The sequence below is a fragment of the Alosa sapidissima genome, chromosome 11 (assembly GCF_018492685.1).
Source record: "Alosa sapidissima isolate fAloSap1 chromosome 11, fAloSap1.pri, whole genome shotgun sequence".
In the NCBI taxonomy this organism is placed as follows: Eukaryota; Metazoa; Chordata; class Actinopteri; order Clupeiformes; family Clupeidae; genus Alosa; species Alosa sapidissima.
This window is the reverse complement of record NC_055967.1, coordinates 33,556,759-33,566,758: the sequence shown is the minus strand read 5'-3', so window position 1 is coordinate 33,566,758 and position 10,000 is coordinate 33,556,759. Positions and strand designations below refer to the sequence as shown.

Here is a 10,000-nt window from a genome sequence, read left to right as displayed (position 1 = left end):
GGCCATTTGATCGCCCAGAGTGGGAGAGGCAGCGCTGGATGCCTGTCAGTCGTGGCTTTGGCCAGCCCTAAAAACACTGCCCCGCCCAGCCCAGAGCAGAGTAGGTTGGAGGAGGGACATTCATTATCATCACTTGGAAGAAATCACAACCAATAAATCCTATCCTGCCCTATTTCCCTAGGACAAAAAAAAAAGAAATATTTTCCTTTCTTTATTATCTCTCTCTATCTCTTGATGTGGATGATTTATGAGCTTTAACGGCGAGATGAGAATCGGCGGACAGCTTTCGTGTGTACAGAGACATATAGTGCAGAATATGTGAGAGTCAGTATTTGAAGTGTGGGAGGTTTGTGCAGAGCAGAGGAGGCCTGGGGCGGAGTGGAGTGGAGTGGGTGGGGGACTCTGGGTGCCGGGTGGGATCTGATGACCCTGTTAGCGAGTTTGATCTTTATTTGTATTGAGCATTCATGACAAGTTCAGCTTAACGCATGGGAAACATGCAGCAGCAGGTAGAGCGAGAAAGAGAGAACCAGAGAGAGAAAGAGAGAGGGAAAGAGAGAGAGAGAGAGAGAGAGAGAGAGAAGGAGACAGGAGGAGGAGGAGGAGGAAGAAGAAGAAGAATCAGTCCATGGGGCAGCCTTCACTAGTGGAGCCAAACTCAGCCACCCGTGTGAACTTCACTTCGGAACAGATCCATGCATTCAGCATCTCTGCATGAAGTAGACTGGACAGAGCAGGAGGCAGGGGGGGAGGGAGGGAAGGAGAGAGGGAGAGAGGGAGGGGAGAAGGAGAGAGGATGGAAGGAATGAAAGGCAGAGGGAAAAAAGAGGAATAGACGAATAGAAGAGAGGGGACAGACAGATGGAAAAAGAAGAGAGAGGTGAGAGGAATAAAAGTGAACAAAAAAAGTGGCAGAGAAAGAAAAACAGAGGAAAAGAAAAGGGCTGAAATGAGAGAAAGATTGGGAAAAGAGAGAGAGAGAGAGAGAGGTGGGTAGAGAGAGTCCGGTTGTCAGTGAGCCTGAGAACAGGTTGGCTTCAGTCTGCTCGTCTCACCAGGAGGAAAATCGTTTTTTATTTGCATTCCTCATTCCTCACATCCCTGCTGTGCGACGGAGCGCGACAAACTCCCGTCTGTGCACAGTGTTGACTTATCATTTCATATTCACGCGCTCGTACGCACCTGGATGTGACTTTGGGTTCGAAAAGCTCCCTGGTAAAATTAGAATGTTTGTGGCCCGCGTAAAAAAAGGCTGTTTGCTCTCGAGCCAGGGCCAAGTTTTGGCAAAGGGGGGAGGGGGAGCTCCCTGACAAATGACCTCTTGTTCACTTGTTCATCATCAGGACAGACGGCAGTTTCGGCAATCAGCAGATGACCACAGGACTCGGGGGGGGGGGGGGGAGCCAGGGAGCGTTTCCTGCAGCAGCTGGACAATTGATGCATCACCAAACATCCAATACCCCACCGAACCCCCCCCACCCCACCCCACGGCTCATCACCGAACATCCAATCCCCCACCGAACCCCCCACCCCCCTCCCCCCCGGCTCCTCATCTCTCGCCAGCACATCGTCTCCCCACTGGCTGTCTGGGCTGTCCCAGAAGCCATTACACAGCAACAGCACCGCTAATACGCCATTACACAGCAACAGCACCGCTAATACGCCGCGATCGTCATTACACAGCTCGACAGCACCGCTAATACGCCATTACACAGCTCAACAGCACCGCTAATACGCCGCGATCGTCATTACACAGCTCAACAGAACCGCTAATACGCCATTACACAGCTCAACAGCACCGCTAATACACAGCTCAACAGAACCGCTAATACGTCATTACACAGCTCAACAGCACCACTAATACGCCGCGATCGTCATTACACAGCTCAACAGAACCGCTAATACGCCATTACACAGCTCAACAGCACCGCTAATACACAGCTCAACAGCACCACTAATACGCCGTTACACAGCTCAACAGCACCGCTAATACACAGCTCAACAGCACCACTAATACGCCGTTACACAGCTCAACAGCACCGCTAATACACAGCTCAACAGCACCACTAATACGCCGTTACACAGCTCAACAGAACCGCTAATACGCCGCGATCGCCATTACACAGCTCAACAGCACCGCTAATACGCCATTACACAGCTCAACAGCACCGCTAATACACCATTACACAGCTCAACAGCACCGCTAATACACAGCTCAACAGCACCGCTAATACACAGCTCAACAGCACCACTAATACGCCGCGATCGCCATTACACAGCTCAACAGCACCGCTAATACACCATTACACAGCTCAACAGCACCGCTAATACACAGCTTAACAGCGCCGCTAATACACAGCTCAACAGCACCACTAATACGCCGCGATCGCCATTACACAGCTCAACAGAACCGCTAATACGCCGCGATCGTCGTCACCAGGCAGACCAATACACAGCTCAACAGCACCACTAATACGCCGCGATCGCCATTACACAGCTCAACAGAACCGCTAATACGCCGCGATCGTCGTCACCAGGCAGACCAATACACAGCTCAACAGCACCGCTAATACGCCGTGATCGCCGTCACCAGGGAGACCAATCGATGACAGCAGCAGACGAAATCCCATTTAAGCATTAGCAGCCACGCACACACAGGCACACACACACACACACAGACAGACAGATGTCTGCAGGCTTGACTGCTTGTCAAGAATAGTAGGGCCAAAAAGTCCAGTCTCATCATAATGGAAAGAAATGTGGGAAAATAGAGTGGAAAGAGAAGGAAAAAGGAAAAATAATGAACCCCTCCCATCTAGCCTGAGCTTCATCAGTCATTTCATGAAGCATGATGAACATTTGCATGCTAATTAGTCTGTGATTGAGACGGGTAATTATGGGGTGTCAGCTGTGTCCGCTGATAATTGGCCAGCGGAGACAGTAGCAATTAGGTGTGGGGTCCCGGAGAGGCGGGAGGCCTCCGGTGTTTATCCATCAGCGCTGAGATGAAGTGCGCCTCAGTGCTGCTGGAAACGGCCGGCGGCGTCCAGGGCACCCCTGCAAGACCTCACAGCTGTCAGCAGTGGCCTCTGCAGCACAACGCCACGCTATGTTAGAGACGGACAGCCTCTCACACTATCAGGGAGGCTCTTATGTGTAGGCCCGCACACACACACACATACACACACACACACACACACACACACACACACACACACACACACACACACATTATGCGCACACACATTATGCGCACACACATACACATACGTATACACACACACACACACGCACACACACACACACACACACACACACACACACACACACACACACACACACACATACGTACACACACACACACACACACAACCATACAGATACACAAATGCATGCACACATACAGTACACACACATGCACAGATTCACAAGCACACTTCTGCAATCACTCCCCTCTCACACACACCAACAGATAGGCACACATACAATATGCACTTGAATATACACACATTCATTCACACTTAAAATGCACACAAATAAAACACACACACACACACACATACAAAAAACACGCATTTAGCATTTAGCATTTACCAGTATACAATAATGCCCAATAATGCATGCCCCTGCCAGTAATGGTTCTCTCTAACACACACAAACACACACATACACATATACAGTACATACACAAACACACACAAACTGTATATGTCCCATGGACATATACTGTACAGTATGTTCAATTCTAAATACATACACATACAGTATTAATTGTAATCAAAGACACACACACACACACAGACACATGCTGTGCATGCATAAGTAAACCCTTCCAAATGAACCTACAGGTCAGAATAACGTGCACACAGATAGAAACAGACATGTATTTGATACAGTTCTTCACAACAGACACATTCATTAACAAAACAAACGTCACACTCACTGACATTCATACACACACACACACACACACACACACACACACACACACACACACACACACACACACACACACACACACACACACACAGGCAAACAGATACCCACTCAGAGACCCACACACAAAACATACACAGACACACACACACACACACACGCACACATATTTCCCTCCAGGGTAGTCGCATATCTTGGCTGAGCTACAAGAACTGGCAAGGTTGGCATAGTCTGCACAGGATGAAATGACATACACACACACACACACACACACACACAGAGAGAGAGAGAGAGAGAGAGAGAAAGAGAGAAAACACACACACAAACACACTATCACAAATACAGTGGGAAAAAAAGAAGTATAAATATTAGGGACAGCAGCATCATTATGAGCACTCTGAGCCTCACACACACACACACACACACACACACACACACACACACACACACACACACACACACACACACACACACAAGAGCCAGCTCTCCTCACAGCTCGAGCGCCCATCTTAGAGCTGCCTCACACGGGCCGCTGCGTACAGGTCCCGCCATCTCGACAAGCGTTGCAGGAAATCCACATAAATACATAAATAAATAGGAGTGTTGTCATTGGCAGGCACAGGTTGTTTGAGAATACCTCTGTATATTTGGTTTGCTACTCGAAGCTCCCAAAGCTGGTGGATATTTGGGGCACACTCTAAATGTATACGGGCCTTTCATCGGGAGAGCGGGGGGCCCCAACAGACTCAGATGAATCCAAGTGGGGGGGGGTGAATCAATACAGAAAGGGTCTGAGTGCAGAGCAGTTAGTGGCTATGTAACACTAGCTGCTTTCAGACACGTCCTCCGCAGTATATGCGGAGCTTTGTCAAACGGAGGTCCGACTCTTCGGGTGATTCAGATATGATGCTAACATGCTTACATTAACACACATGAACAGAATCTCCGCGTGGTTGAACAGGTTGAACGTGGTTGAACACGCACATGAACAGAATCTCCGCATGTTCTTCGTTTCGTTCAGACACAAGCTCATTTACATAATGTCCGTATATTAGGAGGGGAGTAGTGCAAGAGCCGGCTAAGTTCGGAATTCATAGCCGGTTATGTTGTTCAGATATACGGCCAAACCGCTTGACATCCGCAGAACATGCGGACTTACACCTAGGCCTGAAAGCAGCTATTGCGTACATTTGCACGTTTTTGCTTGTTATAAATACATGGCAAAAGAGAGAAAAGCATGTCTCTCCGTGTCAATTCTCAAACGTGGCCTTTAAGCCTGATGCAGAAAAAATAAACGGATGATAGAGGAATGCAAAATGCACTCAAACTTTGGTTTGTTTTGAAAGAACATGGCAAAATGGCGAAACGTAGGTCAAGAGTTGGAACAGCGTGACAGATCGTCTTCATCTGGATGACCGTCCGCCAGCGCCCTGAGTCCGCAGAGCCCCGTGACGAATCCCACGCCAATAGCGTCTCTGGCTCGGGCTACTGCTATAGAATCACCCCGACCACATTCTGAATTGTCTCTTAAGATAGAACTGGAAGACAGCGTCTGTGGTGAGCATGAATGAAGGCATTGAAGCTGTGGGGGGAAAAGGCTTTGGACACAGAAGCAACCAGAAGACATATTGTATCCAATCATGGCCAGCATACGATGATTACAGAGTACGGACCAGGCCTGGGTATAAGCTAATGACGGAGATATGCATAAATGCACACACTTTTGACAAACAACACAGGGACCCTGCGGTTTTAAAAGCATTTTGAATAAAGAGAAGCATAATTGGGTCCTTATGCTCCATCTGGCACGCCTCTTTGATCAATACGCAACTCACATGAGTGCAATAACTATGCAATAACTATGCACTATCAACGGCCATCACCTCTCCGCACCACTCATAAATCCTATCATCACCTTTCTGAGTGTGTGTGTGTGTGTGTGTGTGTGTGTGTGTGTGTGTGTGTGTGTGTGTGTATGTGTATGTGTGTGTGTGTGCGCGTGCAAATACACACACACACACACACACACACACACACACACACACAGACAGGGATACAATACAAAAACCTAGTCATCCTTTGGCATCCCTTTGCAGGCCTAGTGGAAGAGGTGATGGAACTGTGACACAGTATGATGTCCAGCATGTACACACACACACACACACACACACACACACACACACACACACACACACACAGAGAGATACGCCCTGCATCCCATTTGCCTAGACTGTGAGTGACAGCTCAAAGCCCAGATATGTTCTAACATCACTTATGCATCTACTCAGCAAGGAACAAAGAGAAGGAGAGAGAAAAAGAGAGAGAAAGAGAGAGAAAGAGAGAGAAAGAGAGAGAAAGAGAGAGAAAGAGAGAGAGAATATAATTCCAATGTAATATGCTTTATGAGTCTCTGGGACTTTTATTACAGAAATATTATCTTTTTTTGTGTGTGTTCGCCTAATATATCACTGTGAGGTTGCACATGGGGAACTGGGAGTCCCTTACGATGTTTATGGACAAGCCTTTGTGATACAAAACTGCAGTGCAAAAATGGAATCAGCTTGAGGAGGAGAGGAAGATGGAATCAGCTTGAGGAGGAGAGGAAGATGGGAAAATCCCCCCATTTTTATTTCCCTTTTGCTCACCCCTACGATCACTCCCGTCTGGGATTAAGTGTGTCAGACGTCGCGGCCTGCCAGACTCTACACACATGAAAAACATGCCCTCATCCTCTGGACCGACAACCCAGAAACACAACACAACACAACACAACACAACACAACACAGCACTACTGCAACACCCCCCCTGCACACACACACACACACACACACACACACACACATACACTCCGGCCAAGCTTCTGACATCCCCCACCTCCTCATCACACCCCCATCACGCGCCACCCTCCTCCCCTCCTCCCAGACCGCAGGCATGGCAGTCGGACACCTGGCTGGCCTAGCAGTGGGCTGGACAGTACAAGGCCCTGTGGAGCAGCCTCGCAGCAGTGTGCGGGGCTGTAACAGACTAGTCTGGAGCAGACTGAAGTGGAGCGGAGTGGAGTGGGAGGCCGGGGTCACGTCCAGGGCAGAGGCTTGCCCTGGCCCAGGGCCCACAGTCTGCTGGACTTGGCCCCCTCCCTGATGCTCTGTCAAACGCGGCCGCTCGGTTAAGATGAAGACCCCCATCCGCCCCCCCCCCCTCCTGGGACTTTATAAACACGCCGTCGACCGCACAGTTCTTTATGACGCCCGCAATCTAGACTAATAGCGTTCTAGAGGCCCGCTACACATTCAAACCACCCTGACCACATTTAAAACGTCGCTGAAGACGGGTAAGACCACATTTCTATATACTGCTAGCCCCCTATCGTATATGCCTGCCTCCCCGAACAGATAAACACGACTCCCCTTTCGCCGTGTAAAAAAAAAAAAAAAAACACAAAAACGAGTCTCTTGTTCTGCAAATATAAACATCTCATCTCATAAGATATCCATAGCACATGAAGCTACTGTGCGGCAGCCTCGCTTGCTCGCGGTGTCACTCACAAGCAGCCACAAGTATTTCCACCCATAAATCAGCAGGCCAGTGTTTGGACGCCTGGAGCAGAACAATGGAACAAGAGGAAGAGGAGGAGGAAAGGAGGAAGAGGCAGGATGAAGTGTGCTTTTCCAGACCAAACCAAACGAACGTTGCCGACACAACACTGATACACTGATAAATGAATCTTATGGACGCCACTCCCACCCCGGCCCCAATGTGAGGCCAGACCTCAGACCACGTTTGAAGTGAATCTGTGAGACTGTTGTCTGGCCTTGTGCGCCAAGTGCTGGTCTGCGATGATGTATTCTGATAACACCCCTCCCACAAACCCCCTCATAACATTTTTCTAAGAACAATACCCAGTCATTTTAACTACTAGTGCAAAACAGCCATGTTGTTCCTCCAATCATTTATAAGGTGAAAGTCGTCCAAAGAAATGCACTGGTGATACAGCAGCTCAGATGTAAATCTAATGCACTGGTGATACAGCAGCTCAGATGTAAATCTAATGCACTGGTGATACAGCAGCTCAGATGTAAATCTGATCACACAGGAGACAGTTATGTGTGGAGCAAGGGACTCCTCCGAAGAGAGTTCATGTGGGTGCGCATGAAGCGGGATTTGGAATATGGGGTAGGCAGCTTTCTGTCATGCCATATGACCAACACCATTGATAGCCCTATCTTGGCGATCAGAAACGGATGGTCAGAGGAGCAAAGCTTATAGACATTTATGTGTCCGGTCCACATTCGGAGTGATTTTGTGATCAGATGTTAGGCACACTGTTCAAAAGGGTTGTTCTTCTGTTTCTTAATCAGTCATGGGTGTGTTTTGGGCGTAACATCCGTTAAACCAATGAGAGTGACATCTGTCATTCCCTTTAACAGCAAGCAGCGCAACTTCAAACAGTGCATCTGTATTTTGACATCAGTCTGTATCTGTATTTGAGTCAGCTGTGCATTTGAAGGAATCTGCTTGCACGCGAAACATCCATGAATGGAACACAGGGATTCCACTAAATCTCGCTTTACTAAAACCTGTTTGTGACTAGCAGAGTTTAGCCTACATGCATCTGCACTCATAGTCATAGTTACTCATAGGCAAAGTGAAACTAACTTCACCGTGGACTCATGGTCAATGACAAAACAGTTCTACACAGTTATTTACTTTCACTATTGACTGACAAGGGGTTACCATTGAAAACATAGCCTGAAAAAACACTTACCTTAATAATGTTCGAATGACTGAATAAACAACCTTAGGATAGCAGAGGAGTTGTTGTGCAGGGACTAGTTGCTAAGGGCATCTCATGACAGTGCGTCTTCAGCTGTGCTTTATATGCGCCTTTCGCTATAGACCACGTTTTTCTGGTGAAAAATGCATGGCTTTATTGAGGGTAAGATAAGAATAAGCCTTGCGTTGCGCTTTCCGCCAGGTGTAAGATAGGGCCCTTAATCTGTTGCTTCTCTGCCAAGCGAGAACAAAATGTATGAGTGCTTGTCAGCTCCCAACGCTCTTTTGCAGCCAGCACAAAATCATTTGCTACACATCTCCACTGACAACATCCTGGAGTTAAATCACTGAAGAGTACAGCAACAGGAGGTACACTGGAATGGAGATGAAGCAAGCTTACGTCATCTGATAAACAGATAAAACATCTACCATGAAATCTGCTTTCCATAAGAAAATTAATTGAAAAATAAGACCATTGTGCCGCACTGCTGATGTGCCATGATGTATTATGATAACACGCCTCCCACAAACCCCTCATAATATTTTTCTTCAAACAATTCAAACAAAAGTCATTTTAACTACTAGTGCAAACCAGCCATTTTGCTCCTCCAATTATTTATGAGGTGAAAGCCGCCAAAAAAATTTCACGGGTGATACAGCAGATCAGATGTAAATCTGATCACACAGGAGACAGTTATGTGTGGGGCAAGGGGATCCTCCGAATACAGTGTTTAATGCATGCATGTGTGTGTGTGTGTGTGTACAGTATGTGTGTGTGTGTGTGTGTGTGTGTGTGTGTGTGTGTGTGTGTGTGTGTGTGTGTGTGTGTGTTTGTGTGCATGTGATGTGTGTATTTGTGTGCATGTGCACATGTGCGTGTGTGTTTGTGTGTGTGTGTGTGTGTCTGTGTGTGTGTGTGTGTGTGTGTGTGTGTGTGTGTGTGTGTGTGTGTGCGTGCATGATGGGATATTGGGAGTAGGGGGCAGTCACTTATCTGTCATGCCATGTGACCAACAACAGAATAAATATGAGTGCTTGTCGGCTCCCAACACTCTTTTGCAGCCAGCACAAAATCATTTGCTACACATCCCCACTGACAACATCCTAGACAGAGTTAAATCACTGAGAGTACAGCAACAGGAGGTACACTGGAATGGAGATTGAAGCAAGCTTATAGTATGTCATCTCAACACACACACATACACATAAACACACACACACACACACACACACACACACACACACACACACACACACACACACACACACACACACACACACACACACACA

At 47.7% G+C, this 10,000-nt stretch overlaps 1 long non-coding RNA gene across 1 annotated transcript in view; it reads right to left on the bottom strand.

The window, feature by feature from the left end:
* LOC121723493 overlaps positions 1–10,000 on the bottom strand; it is a 191,429-nt gene that overhangs the window by 95,980 nt on the left and 85,449 nt on the right. The window lies entirely within an intron of this gene.